Genomic DNA, 14,241 nt, shown 5'->3' with positions numbered 1-14,241 from the left:
ACATTAGATATTCTACTGGGAGGCAGGATTTCCAGGTCCATGTATATGTTACACCCACAGCCGGAAGGCAGGTCTCGCCAGGTGTTTGTGCTTTGGCCAGAAGGCTTGGCTGTGGAAGAGTGGAAGTCCGTGGCCGATTTCAGAACCCCCTGGCTTTCAAAGTTCACATTCAGTCTGTTGAAGTTTGAAGGGGTCTTTCGCCATTCACTGCGAGGGTCCAGATCCAGGGCGCTGTGTATAAACTCGGGCTTTTATGGTTCGAGGTCTCAGGAGAGGGCCATAGGGACACACAGAGACCATGGTGAGGATTCAGAGGCACAGAAAGAAGCCCACAAGCGCGTCCTCATGTGCAGTGATACTCACACATGCGCACATGCGTGAAAACAAAAATATACCCTCTCACGTACGGGCCAACGTACATGCCTTACTTCCTGCAATCGTGCTGTCAGACAAACATTGAGTTCTCTGTAAAGGTTGACGTCCTTGGGAAGCAGGGTCCGAGCTCAAGCCCAGGTAAAAATTCTCATGAATCATGATCTCTGAGTTCACCATTCCAATTCTGAAACCTGCCTGAATTATGTCCACTTCTCAGGTGCCGCTGCTGGACAAGGCTGGCCGTCGGCAAAGACAAGAAGACCTACGCGTTGGCTGATGACTGTAGGTGCTAAGGAAAAGTGGAAAAATGACGCGGGGGCATGTTGCTAAGCGTGGCTCTGGCTAACTCAGGAAGGTAGGCTTTCACCCACCCTATGATGTGCCATTGGATAGGAGGTTTTCCTCAGACGGTCCCAGTGGCTGCAAGAGTGGATTGACTGTTGCTCTTTCTGAGTGGCCTGAGGGCTGTGGATTCCCCAGGGCTTTGGAGTACTCCGAGGTCATGTCTCCTCTTCAGACCCCCACGGCATGCCCGGTTGTGTTCTGCAGCGTCCCAGCCTGTGCTTGGATCGATGATGACACCCTTGTATGCATTCCTTGGAAATCTGAACAAAATGAGTGAGAACACTCTACCGTCTCCTCATCGAATCTGAGGTCCAGCACGTTTCGTCTCTCGGGGGTAGGGGAGAGTGAGGAGTGAGGGCCAGCGTCCCCTTCTGACCTGCATGCAAACACCCAGCAGGGTTCCAGAATTCGAGGTGCTCCTATCTGGGGGTCCACTGTGTCTGCCCATAAGCGGGGTCATCTACGCATATTAGGTCCCTGCTGAAAGACCGTTGAGGGCATGCGAGGGGGAAGGCTCTCCTGCTGGTCTTCAGAGTCGGAGTGTGTGCTGGTGTAGGCCCAGTAAGCTTGCAGCTTGGGAAGTTGTGCTTGGGCCAGGATCACTCTTTGTGCATGCAGCTTCGGGGGCTATTTCTGGAAGCCAAAATGAGGAAGCTTCCCTGGTTGGAGCCTGGAGCCTCAGACCAGGACTGTGTCCCTCCCTGTCATTTGTTTGGGTGCATCAAAGTTCTTTAGTGCCCGGTGGGGATGGAGCAGTGGATGGGTGTGGGCTGGGGTTGGTCTTCAACGGAAGGGTGTTGATGGATTAGGCCTAGGTATTGCCCATGTCAGCAATTCCACTGCAGCTCCCGGCACAGTTGAGGCACTATGTGGGTCATCATGGAGTGGGTTTAGGACCGAGTGCTGCATTAAGCCGGCGTGGTGACTGCTGGTCTGCAGAAGCTGGTAAGGCATCATGAGGACATGTCCTGTGTGATGTCGTGGGATGGGCTGTCATGATTGGGTTGCAGGCGCTGGCCACGTCTTCCCAAGAATGTGTCCTGTTCGTGATGGGCTGGCATCAGCTGCCTCTGAAGGGGATGGTTTTGGCAGTACATGAGGATGCAGTTAGGTACTTAAACTGCATAGATTTGTGATCCCGTTGCCGGAGGAATGTCGCCCAAAGTGTGTCTTGCGGGATGTAGAGAAATTAGACATGCTGAAGCGTCTGGGCCACTCTCCTTGGGGGTATTTGAGTTATGCGTACATGCCCTTTGGCCACTTTGTTTCCTTGTTTGGGAATATGCAAAGCAAAAGTGTTTCTCCGAGAGGGCATGATGCGGCCAGCCCGTGTGGCACACAGGAGTTTTGAACAGCTAGAGGTTGATCTGGAGCAGTCCCTTGGCGGAGCAGAGATGTGTTCAGTGTTGCGATGCCAGGTGTGCTGCCGTGGACAGCCACTGTGCCCTTTGAAGCTTACAACTCCCCTCGCAAAACAGAGTTCTTCCGTTGGAAATCGGTCTGTCGTCCTCGGGGATAGTGCCTTTGATCTTTGTGAGGTTCTCGATAGTGTCACTCTGTAAGTGGAGAAGTGCCACGATGCATGGGGTAGGGTCAGAGTCATCAAAGCAGTCATGCTTGCGGTCTGTCCTACCTGGTATACAGTGACCACGTGTTTGCAGGATGTCTGTGGCTTCCAGGAGAGTCGTGTTACTCTGTGGGCAGGAGGAGGGCACGTAGGATGACACTGTCAAGAATTTGAGCGTTTCCTCGGGGTTCAGGGCCGCCAAACCTGCTGGCTGGGCGCTGGCAACACGTGCCCGGGAAGGTAGCGTAGTTTCCGCATTGGGGTTTGAACGTGGTTCTTGGTTGCTGAAGGCCACCACTTCCTTTGGTGGGCATACCCATGGGTCCTCGGAAAGTGATTTGGCGTAGTTGGCAACAATTGGCAGTTGGGCCGAATTTCGTTAGCCCCTTGAGAGGTGCCGGGCTGCATGTTGACTATAGCCAGTCACAGGTCGGCCCACCCATAGGAGGTTTCCTTGCTCCTGAAAATAATGGGAGTGGCCCCAAGTGCACATTAGATATTCTACTGGGAGGCAGGATTTCCAGGTCCATGTATATGTTACACCCACGGCCGGAAGGCAGGTCTCGCCAGGTGTTTGTGCTTTGGCCAGAAGGCTTGGCTGTGGAAGAGTGGTAGTCCGTGGCCTATTTCAAAACCCCCTGGCTTTCAAAGTTCACATTCAGTCTGTTGAAGTTTGAAGGGGTCTTTCGCCATTCACTGCGAGGGTCCAGATCCAGGGCGCTGTGTATAAACTCTGGCTTTTATGGTTCGAGGTCTCAGGAGAGGGCCATAGGGACACACAGAGACCATGGTGAGGATTCAGAGGCACAGAAAGAAGCCCACAAGCGCGTCCTCATGTGCAGTAATACTCACACATGCGCACATGCGTGAAAACAAAAATATACCCTCTCACGTACGGGCCAACGTACATGCCTTACTTCCTGCAGTCGTGCTGTCAGACATTGAGCTCTCTGTAAAGGTTGACGTCCTTGGGAAGCAGGGTCCGAGCTCAAGTCCAGGTAAAAATTCTCATGAATCATGATCTCTGAGTTCACCATTCCAATTCTGAAACCTGCCTGAATTATGTCCACTTCTCAGGTGCCGCTCCTGGACAAGGCTGGCCGTCGGCAAGGACAAGAAGACCTACGCTTTGGCTGATGACTGTAGGTGCTAAGGAAAAGTGGAAAAATGATGCGGGGGCATGTTGCTAAGCGTGGCTCTGGCTAACTCAGGAAGGTAGGCTTTCACCCACCCTATGATGTGCCATTGGATAGGAGGTTTTCCTCAGACGGTCCCAGTGGCTGCAAGAGTGGATTGACTGTTGCTCTTTCTGAGTGGCCTGAGGGCTGTGGATTCCCCAGGGCTTTGGAGTACTCCGAGGTCATGTCTCCTCTTCAGACCCCCACGGCATACCCGGTTGTGTTCTGCAGCGTCCCAGCCTGTGCTTGGATCGATGATGACACCCTTGTATGCCTTCCTTGGAAATCGGAACAAAATGAGTGAGAACACTCTACCGTCTCCTCATCGAATCTGAGGTCCAGCACGTTTCGTCTCTCGGGGGTAGGGGAGAGTGAGGAGTGAGGGCCAGCGTCCCCTTCTGACCTGCATGCAAACACCCAGCAGGGTTCCAGGATTCGAGGTGCTCCTATCTGAGGGTCCACTGTTTCTGCCCATAAGCGGGGTCATCTACGCATATTAGGTCCCTGCTGAAAGACCGTTGAGGGCATGCGAGGGGGAAGGCTCTCCTGCTGGTCTTCAGAGTCGGAGTGTGTGCTGGTGTAGGCCCAGTAAGCTTGCAGCTTGGGAAGGTGTGCTTGGGCCAGGATCACGCTTTGTGCATGCAGCTTCGGGAGCTCTTTCTGGAAGCCAAAATGAGGAAGCTTCCCTGGTTGGAGCCTGGAGCCTCAGACCAGGCCTGTGTCCCTCCCTGTCATTTGTTTGGGTGCATCAAAGTTCTTTAGTGCCCGGTGGGGATGGAGCAGTGGATGGATGTGGGCTGGGGTTGGTCTTCAATGGAAGGGTGTTGATGGATTAGGCCTAGGTATTGCCCATGTCAGCAATTCCACTGCAGCTCCCGGCACAGTTGAGGCACTATGTGGGTCATCATGGAGTGGGTTTAGGACCGAGTGCTGCATTAAGCCGGCGTGGTGACTGCTGGTCTGCAGAAGCTGGTAAGGCATCATGAGGACATGTCCTGTGTGATGTCGTGGGATGGGCTGTCATGATTGGGTTGCAGGCGCTGGCCACGTCTTCCCAAGAATGTGTCCTGTTCGTGATGGGCTGGCATCAGCTGCCTCTGAAGGGGATGGTTTTGGCAGTACATGAGGATGCAGTTAGGTACTTAAACTGCATAGATTTGTGATCCCGTTGCCGGAGGAATGTCGCCCAAAGTGTGTCTTGCGGGACGTAGAGAAATTAGACATGCTGAAGCGTCTGGGCCACTCTCCTTGGGGGTATTTGAGTTATGCGTACATGCCCTTTGGCCACTTTGTTTCCTTGTTTGGGAATATGCAAAGCAAAAGTGTTTCTCCGAGAGGGCATGATGCGGCCAGCCCGTGTGGCACACAGGAGTTTTGAACAGCTAGAGGTTGATCTGGAGCAGTCCCTTGGCGGAGCAGAGATGTGTTCAGTGTTGCGATGCCAGGTGTGCTGCCGTGGACAGCCACTGTGCCCTTTGAAGCTTACAACTCCCCTCGCAAAACAGAGTTCTTCCGGTGGAAATCGGTCTGTCGTCCTCGGGGAGAGTGCCTTTGATCTTTGTGAGGTTCTCGATAGTGTCACTCTGTAAGTGGAGAAGTGCCACGATGCATGGGGTAGGGTCAGAGTCATCAAAGCAGTCATGCTTGCGGTCTGTCCTACCTGGTATACAGTGACCACGTGTTTGCAGGATGTCTGTGGCTTCCAGGAGAGTCGTGTTACTCTGTGGGCAGGAGGAGGGCACGTAGGATGACACTGTCAAGAATTTGAGTGTTTCCTCGGGGTTCAGGGCCGCCAAACCTGCTGGCTGGGTGCTGGCAACACGTGCCCGGGAAGGTAGCCTAGTTTCCACAGTGGGGTTTGAACGTGGGTCTTGGTTGCTGAAGCCCACCACTTCCTGTGGTGGGCATACCCATGGGTCCTCGGAAAGTGATTTGGCGTAGTTGGCAACAATTGGCAGTTGGGCCGAATTTCGTTAGCCCCTTGAGAGGTGCCGGGCTGCATGTTGACTATAGCCAGTCACAGGTCGGCCCACCCATAGGAGGTTTCCTTGCTCCTGAAAATGATGGGAGTGGCCCCAAGTGTACATTAGATATTCTACTGGGAGGCAGGATTTCCAGGTCCATGTATATGTTACACCCACGGCCGGAAGGCAGGTCTCGCCAGGTGTTTGTGCTTTGGCCAGAAGGCTTGGCTGTGGAAGAGTGGAAGTCCGTGGCCTATTTCAGAACCCCCTGGCTTTCAAAGTTCACATTCAGTCTGTTGAAGTTTGAAGGGGTCTTTCTCCATTCAGTGCGAGGGTCCAGATCCAGGGCGCTGTGTATAAACTCTGGCTTTTATGGTTCGAGGTCTCAGGAGAGGGCCACAGGGACACACAGAGACCATGGTGAGGATTCAGAGGCACAGAAGGAAGCCCACAAGCGCGCCCTCATGTGCAGTAATACTCACACATGCACACATGCATGAAAACAAAAATATACCCTCTCACGTATGGGCCAATGTACATGCCTTACTTCCTGCAGTCGTGCTGTCAGACATTGAGTTCTCTGTAAAGGTTGACGTCCTTGGGAAGCAGGGTCCGAGCTGAAGCCCAGGTAAAAATTCTCATGAATCATGATCTCTGAGTTCACCATTCCAATTCTGAAACCTGCCTGAATTATGTCCACTTCTCAGGTGCCGCTGCTGGACAAGGCTGGCTGTCGGCAAAGACAAGAAGACCTACGCGTTGGCTGATGACTGTAGGTGCTAAGGAAAAGTGGAAAAATGACGCGGGGGCATGTTGCTAAGCGTGGCTCTGGCTAACTCAGGAAGGTAGGCTTTCACCCACCCTATGATGTGCCATTGGATAGGAGGTTTTCCTCAGACGGTCCCAGTGGCTGCAAGAGTGGATTGACTGTTGCTCTTTCTGAGTGGCCTGAGGGCTGTGGATTCCCCAGGGCTTTGGAGTACTCCGAGGTCATGTCTCCTCTTCAGACCCCCACGGCATGCCCGGTTGTGTTCTGCAGCGTCCCAGCCTGTGCTTGGATCGATGATGACACCCTTGTATGCATTCCTTGGAAATCTGAACAAAATGAGTGAGAACACTCTACCGTCTCCTCATCGAATCTGAGGTCCAGCACGTTTCGTCTCTCGGGGGTAGGGGAGAGTGAGGAGTGAGGGCCAGCGTCCCCTTCTGACCTGCATGCAAACACCCAGCAGGGTTCCAGAATTCGAGGTGCTCCTATCTGGGGGTCCACTGTGTCTGCCCATAAGCGGGGTCATCTACGCATATTAGGTCCCTGCTGAAAGACCGTTGAGGGCATGCGAGGTGGAAGGCTCTCCTGCTGGTCTTCAGAGTCGGAGTGTGTGCTGGTGTAGGCCCAGTAAGCTTGCAGCTTGGGAAGTTGTGCTTGGGCCAGGATCACTCTTTGTGCATGCAGCTTCGGGGGCTATTTCTGGAAGCCAAAATGAGGAAGCTTCCCTGGTTGGAGCCTGAAGCCTCAGACCAGGACTGTGTCCCTCCCTGTCATTTGTTTGGGTGCATCAAAGTTCTTTAGTGCCCGGTGGGGATGGAGCAGTGGATGGGTGTGGGCTGGGGTTGGTCTTCAACGGAAGGGTGTTGATGGATTAGGCCTAGGTATTGCCCATGTCAGCAATTCCACTGCAGCTCCCGGCACAGTTGAGGCACTATGTGGGTCATCATGGAGTGGGTTTAGGACCGAGTGCTGCATTAAGCCGGCGTGGTGACTGCTGGTCTGCAGAAGCTGGTAAGGCATCATGAGGACATGTCCTGTGTGATGTCGTGGGATGGGCTGTCATGATTGGGTTGCAGGCGCTGGCCACGTCTTCCCAAGAATGTGTCCTGTTCGTGATGGGCTGGCATCAGCTGCCTCTGAAGGGGATGGTTTTGGCAGTACATGAGGATGCAGTTAGGTACTTAAACTGCATAGATTTGTGATCCCGTTGCCGGAGGAATGTCGCCCAAAGTGTGTCTTGCGGGACGTAGAGAAATTAGACATGCTGAAGCGTCTGGGCCACTCTCCTTGGGGGTATTTGAGTTATGCGTACATGCCCTTTGGCCACTTTGTTTCCTTGTTTGGGAATATGCAAAGCAAAAGTGTTTCTCCGAGAGGGCATGATGCGGCCAGCCCGTGTGGCACACAGGAGTTTTGAACAGCTAGAGGTTGATCTGGAGCAGTCCCTTGGCGGAGCAGAGATGTGTTCAGTGTTGCGATGCCAGGTGTGCTGCCGTGGACAGCCACTGTGCCCTTTGAAGCTTACAACTCCCCTCGCAAAACAGAGTTCTTCCGGTGGAAATCGGTCTGTCGTCCTCGGGGAGAGTGCCTTTGATCTTTGTGAGGTTCTCGATAGTGTCACTCTGTAAGTGGAGAAGTGCCACGATGCATGGGGTAGGGTCAGAGTCATCAAAGCAGTCATGCTTGTGGTCTGTCCTACCTGGTATACAGTGACCACGTGTTTGCAGGATGTCTGTGGCTTCCAGGAGAGTGGTGTTACTCTGTGGGCAGGAGGAGGGCACGTAGGATGACACTGTCAAGAATTTGAGCGTTTCCTCGGGGTTCAGGGCCGCCAAACCTGCTGGCTGGGTGCTGGCAACACGTGCCCGGGAAGGTAGCCTAGTTTCCACAGTGGGGTTTGAACGTGGGTCTTGGTTGCTGAAGCCCACCACTTCCTGTGGTGGGCATACCCATGAGACATCGGAAAGTGATTTGGCTTAGTTGGCAACAATTGGCAGTTGGGCCGAATTTCGTTAGCCCCTTGAGAGGTGCCGGGCTGCATGTTGACTATAGCCAGTCACAGGTCGGCCCACCCATAGGAGGTTTCCTTGCTCCTGAAAATGATGGGAGTGGCCCCAAGTGTACATTAGATATTCTACTGGGAGGCAGGATTTCCAGGTCCATGTATATGTTACACCCACGGCCAGAAGGCAGGTCTCGCCAGGTGTTTGTGCTTTGGCCAGAAGGCTTGGCTGTGGAAGAGTGGAAGTCCGTGGCCTATTTCAGAACCCCCTGGCTTTCAAAGTTCACATTCAGTCTGTTGAAGTTTGAAGGGGTCTTTCGCCATTCACTGCGAGGGTCCAGATCCAGGGCGCTGTGTATAAACTCGGGCTTTTATGGTTCGAGGTCTCAGGAGAGGGCCATAGGGACACACAGAGACCATGGTGAGGATTCAGAGGCACAGAAAGAAGCCCACAAGCGCGTCCTCATGTGCAGTGATACTCACACATGCGCACATGCGTGAAAACAAAAATATACCCTCTCACGTACGGGCCAACGTACATGCCTTACTTCCTGCAATCGTGCTGTCAGACAAACATTGAGTTCTCTGTAAAGGTTGACGTCCTTGGGAAGCAGGGTCCGAGCTCAAGCCCAGGTAAAAATTCTCATGAATCATGATCTCTGAGTTCACCATTCCAATTCTGAAACCTGCCTGAATTATGTCCACTTCTCAGGTGCCGCTGCTGGACAAGGCTGGCCGTCGGCAAAGACAAGAAGAACTACGCGTTGGCTGATGACTGTAGGTGCTAAGGAAAAGTGGAAAAATGACGCGGGGGCATGTTGCTAAGCGTGGCTCTGGCTAACTCAGGAAGGTAGGCTTTCACCCACCCTATGATGTGCCATTGGATAGGAGGTTTTCCTCAGACGGTCCCAGTGGCTGCAAGAGTGGATTGACTGTTGCTCTTTCTGAGTGGCCTGAGGGCTGTGGATTCCCCAGGGCTTTGGAGTACTCCGAGGTCATGTCTCCTCTTCAGACCCCCACGGCATGCCCGGTTGTGTTCTGCAGCGTCCCAGCCTGTGCTTGGATCGATGATGACACCCTTGTATGCATTCCTTGGAAATCTGAACAAAATGAGTGAGAACACTCTACCGTCTCCTCATCGAATCTGAGGTCCAGCACGTTTCGTCTCTCGGGGGTAGGGGAGAGTGAGGAGTGAGGGCCAGCGTCCCCTTCTGACCTGCATGCAAACACCCAGCAGGGTTCCAGAATTCGAGGTGCTCCTATCTGGGGGTCCACTGTGTCTGCCCATAAGCGGGGTCATCTATGCATATTAGGTCCCTGCTGAAAGACCGTTGAGGGCATGCGAGGGCGAAGGCTCTCCTGCTGGTCTTCAGAGTCGGAGTGTGTGCTGGTGTAGGCCCAGTAAGCTTGCAGCTTGGGAAGTTGTGCTTGGGCCAGGATCACTCTTTGTGCATGCAGCTTCGGGGGCTATTTCTGGAAGCCAAAATGAGGAAGCTTCCCTGGTTGGAGCCTGGAGCCTCAGACCAGGACTGTGTCCCTCCCTGTCATTTGTTTGGGTGCATCAAAGTTCTTTAGTGCCCGGTGGGGATGGAGCAGTGGATGGGTGTGGGCTGGGGTTGGTCTTCAACGGAAGGGTGTTGATGGATTAGGCCTAGGTATTGCCCATGTCAGCAATTCCACTGCAGCTCCCGGCACAGTTGAGGCACTATGTGGGTCATCATGGAGTGGGTTTAGGACCGAGTGCTGCATTAAGCCGGCGTGGTGACTGCTGGTCTGCAGAAGCTGGTAAGGCATCATGAGGACATGTCCTGTGTGATGTCGTGGGATGGGCTGTCATGATTGGGTTGCAGGCGCTGGCCACGTCTTCCCAAGAATGTGTCCTGTTCGTGATGGGCTGGCATCAGCTGCCTCTGAAGGGGATGGTTTTGGCAGTACATGAGGATGCAGTTAGGTACTTAAACTGCATAGATTTGTGATCCCATTGCCGGAGGAATGTCGCCCAAAGTGTGTCTTGCGGGACGTAGAGAAATTAGACATGCTGAAGCGTCTGGGCCACTCTCCTTGGGGGTATTTGAGTTATGCGTACATGCCCTTTGGCCACTTTGTTTCCTTGTTTGGGAATATGCAAAGCAAAAGTGTTTCTCCGAGAGGGCATGATGCGGCCAGCCCGTGTGGCACACAGGAGTTTTGAACAGCTAGAGGTTGATCTGGAGCAGTCCCTTGGCGGAGCAGAGATGTGTTCAGTGTTGCGATGCCAGGTGTGCTGCCGTGGACAGCCACTGTGCCCTTTGAAGCTTACAACTCCCCTCGCAAAACAGAGTTCTTCCGGTGGAAATCGGTCTGTCGTCCTCGGGGAGAGTGCCTTTGATCTTTGTGAGGTTCTCGATAGTGTCACTCTGTAAGTGGAGAAGTGCCACGATGCATGGGGTAGGGTCAGAGTCATCAAAGCAGTCATGCTTGCGGTCTGTCCTACCTGGTATACAGTGACCACGTGTTTGCAGGATGTCTGTGGCTTCCAGGAGAGTCGTGTTACTCTGTGGGCAGGAGGAGGGCACGTAGGATGACACTGTCAAGAATTTGAGCGTTTCCTCGGGGTTCAGGGCCGCCAAACCTGCTGGCTGGGTGCTGGCAACACGTGCCCGGGAAGGTAGCCTAGTTTCCACAGTGGGGTTTGAACGTGGGTCTTGGTTGCTGAAGCCCACCACTTCCTGTGGTGGGCATACCCATGGGTCATCAGAAAGTGATTTGGCTTAGTTGGCAACAATTGGCAGTTGGGCCGAATTTCGTTAGCCCCTTGAGAGGTGCCGGGCTGCATGTTGACTATAGCCAGTCGCAGGTCGGCCCACCCATAGGAGGTTTCCTTGCTCCTGAAAATGATGGGAGTGGCCCCAAGTGTACATTAGATATTCTACTGGGAGGCAGGATTTCCAGGTCCATGTATATGTTACACCCACGGCCGGAAGGCAGGTCTCGCCAGATGTTTGTGCTTTGGCCAGAAGGCTTGGCTGTGGAAGAGTGGAAGTCCGTGGCCTATTTCAGAACCCCCTGGCTTTCAAAGTTCACATTCAGTCTGTTGAAGTTTGAAGGGGTCTTTCGCCATTCACTGCGAGGGTCCAGATCCAGGGCGCTGTGTATAAACTCGGGCTTTTATGGTTCGAGGTCTCAGGAGAGGGCCATAGGGACACACAGAGACCATGGTGAGGATTCAGAGGCACAGAAAGAAGCCCACAAGCGCGTCCTCATGTGCAGTGATACTCACACATGCGCACATGCGTGAAAACAAAAATATACCCTCTCACGTACGGGCCAACGTACATGCCTTACTTCCTGCAATCGTGCTGTCAGACAAACATTGAGTTCTCTGTAAAGGTTGACGTCCTTGGGAAGCAGGGTCCGAGCTCAAGCCCAGGTAAAAATTCTCATGAATCATGATCTCTGAGTTCACCATTCCAATTCTGAAACCTGCCTGAATTATGTCCACTTCTCAGGTGCCGCTGCTGGACAAGGCTGGCCGTCGGCAAAGACAAGAAGACCTACGCGTTGGCTGATGACTGTAGGTGCTAAGGAAAAGTGGAAAAATGACGCGGGGGCATGTTGCTAAGCGTGGCTCTGGCTAACTCAGGAAGGTAGGCTTTCACCCACCCTATGATGTGCCATTGGATAGGAGGTTTTCCTCAGACGGTCCCAGTGGCTGCAAGAGTGGATTGACTGTTGCTCTTTCTGAGTGGCCTGAGGGCTGTGGATTCCCCAGGGCTTTGGAGTACTCCGAGGTCATGTCTCCTCTTCAGACCCCCACGGCATGCCCGGTTGTGTTCTGCAGCGTCCCAGCCTGTGCTTGGATCGATGATGACACCCTTGTATGCATTCCTTGGAAATCTGAACAAAATGAGTGAGAACACTCTACCGTCTCCTCATCGAATCTGAGGTCCAGCACGTTTCGTCTCTCGGGGGTAGGGGAGAGTGAGGAGTGAGGGCCAGCGTCCCCTTCTGACCTGCATGCAAACACCCAGCTGGGTTCCAGAATTCGAGGTGCTCCTATCTGAGGGTCCACTGTGTCTGCCCATAAGCGGGGTCATCTACGCATATTAGGTCCCTGCTGAAAGACCGTTGAGGGCATGCGAGGGGGAAGGCTCTCCTGCTGGTCTTCAGAGTCGGAGTGTGTGCTGGTGTAGGCCCAGTAAGCTTGCAGCTTGGGAAGGTGTGCTTGGGCCAGGATCACGCTTTGTGCATGCAGCTTCGGGGGCTATTTCTGGAAGCCAAAATGAGGAAGCTTCCCTGGTTGGAGCCTGGAGCCTCAGACCAGGCCTGTGTCCGTCCCTGTCATTTCTTTGGGTGCATCAAAGTTCTTAAGTGCCCGGTGGGGATGGAGCAGTGGATGGGTGTGGGCTGGGGTTGGTCTTCAACGGAAGGGTGTTGATGGATTAGGCCTAGGTATTGCCCATGTCAGCAATTCCACTGCAGCTCCCGGCACAGTTGAGGCACTATGTGGGTCATCATGGAGTGGGTTTAGGACCGAGTGCTGCATTAAGCCGGCGTGGTGACTGCTGGTCTGCAGAAGCTGGTAAGGCATCATGAGGACATGTCCTGTGTGATGTCGTGGGATGGGCTGTCATGATTGGGTTGCAGGCGCTGGCCACGTCTTCCCAAGAATGTGTCCTGTTCGTGATGGGCTGGCATCAGCTGCCTCTGAAGGGGATGGTTTTGGCAGTACATGAGGATGCAGTTAGGTACTTAAACTGCATAGATTTGTGATCCCGTTGCCGGAGGAATGTCGCCCAAAGTGTGTCTTGCGGGACGTAGAGAAATTAGACATGCTGAAGCGTCTGGGCCACTCTCCTTGGGGGTATTTGAGTTATGCGTACATGCCCTTTGGCCACTTTGTTTCCTTGTTTGGGAATATGCAAAGCAAAAGTGTTTCTCCGAGAGGGCATGATGCGGCCAGCCCGTGTGGCACACAGGAGTTTTGAACAGCTAGAGGTTGATCTGGAGCAGTCCCTTGGCGGAGCAGAGATGTGTTCAGTGTTGCGATGCCAGGTGTGCTGCCGTGGACAGCCACTGTGCCCTTTGAAGCTTACAACTCCCCTCGCAAAACAGAGTTCTTCCGGTGGAAATCGGTCTGTCGTCCTCGGGGAGAGTGCCTTTGATCTTTGTGAGGTTCTCGATAGTGTCACTCTGTAAGTGGAGAAGTGCCACGATGCATGGGGTAGGGTCAGAGTCATCAAAGCAGTCATGCTTGCGGTCTGTCCTACCTGGTATACAGTGACCACGTGTTTGCAGGATGTCTGTGGCTTCCAGGAGAGTCGTGTTACTCTGTGGGCAGGAGGAGGGCACGTAGGATGACACTGTCAAGAATTTGAGTGTTTCCTCGGGGTTCAGGGCCGCCAAACCTGCTGGCTGGGTGCTGGCAACACGTGCCCGGGAAGGTAGCCTAGTTTCCACAGTGGGGTTTGAACGTGGGTCTTGGTTGCTGAAGCCCACCACTTCCTGTGGTGGGCATACCCATGGGTCCTCGGAAAGTGATTTGGCGTAGTTGGCAACAATTGGCAGTTGGGCCGAATTTCGTTAGCCCCTTGAGAGGTGCCGGGCTGCATGTTGACTATAGCCAGTCACAGGTCGGCCCACCCATAGGAGGTTTCCTTGCTCCTGAAAATGATGGGAGTGGCCCCAAGTGTACATTAGATATTCTACTGGGAGGCAGGATTTCCAGGTCCATGTATATGTTACACCCACGGCCGGAAGGCAGGTCTCGCCAGGTGTTTGTGCTTTGGCCAGAAGGCTTGGCTGTGGAAGAGTGGAAGTCCGTGGCCTATTTCAGAACCCCCTGGCTTTCAAAGTTCACATTCAGTCTGTTGAAGTTTGAAGGGGTCTTTCTCCATTCAGTGCGAGGGTCCAGATCCAGGGCGCTGTGTATAAACTCTGGCTTTTATGGTTCGAGGTCTCAGGAGAGGGCCACAGGGACACACAGAGACCATGGTGAGGATTCAGAGGCACAGAAGGAAGCCCACAAGCGCGCCCTCATGTGCAGTAATACTCACACATGC

General features: G+C 53.6%; 5 non-coding genes across 5 annotated transcripts; all 5 read left to right on the top strand.

Moving 5' to 3' along the window:
- Window positions 1-941: 941 nt before the first annotated feature.
- On the top strand, window positions 942-1,033 carry LOC132489859 (small nucleolar RNA SNORD116). Its single transcript, XR_009532227.1, has one exon. It is a non-coding gene; the product is annotated as a small nucleolar RNA SNORD116 (small nucleolar RNA).
- A 2,680-nt stretch (window positions 1,034-3,713) lies between these two features.
- On the top strand, window positions 3,714-3,805 carry LOC132489552 (small nucleolar RNA SNORD116). Its single transcript, XR_009531958.1, has one exon. It is a non-coding gene; the product is annotated as a small nucleolar RNA SNORD116 (small nucleolar RNA).
- A 2,680-nt stretch (window positions 3,806-6,485) lies between these two features.
- LOC132489857 (small nucleolar RNA SNORD116) lies at window positions 6,486-6,577 on the top strand. The gene has a single exon (XR_009532225.1). It is a non-coding gene; the product is annotated as a small nucleolar RNA SNORD116 (small nucleolar RNA).
- A 2,684-nt stretch (window positions 6,578-9,261) lies between these two features.
- On the top strand, window positions 9,262-9,353 carry LOC132489856 (small nucleolar RNA SNORD116). Its single transcript, XR_009532224.1, has one exon. It is a non-coding gene; the product is annotated as a small nucleolar RNA SNORD116 (small nucleolar RNA).
- A 2,684-nt stretch (window positions 9,354-12,037) lies between these two features.
- Window positions 12,038-12,129, top strand: LOC132489855 (small nucleolar RNA SNORD116). Its single transcript, XR_009532223.1, has one exon. It is a non-coding gene; the product is annotated as a small nucleolar RNA SNORD116 (small nucleolar RNA).
- The last annotated feature ends 2,112 nt before the right edge of the window (window positions 12,130-14,241 follow it).

Source organism: Mesoplodon densirostris, chromosome 4, assembly GCF_025265405.1.
Source record: "Mesoplodon densirostris isolate mMesDen1 chromosome 4, mMesDen1 primary haplotype, whole genome shotgun sequence".
In the NCBI taxonomy this organism is placed as follows: domain Eukaryota; kingdom Metazoa; phylum Chordata; class Mammalia; order Artiodactyla; family Ziphiidae; genus Mesoplodon; species Mesoplodon densirostris.
Note: the sequence above shows the minus strand (reverse complement) of the source record. Positions and strands in the feature narration are given on the sequence as shown.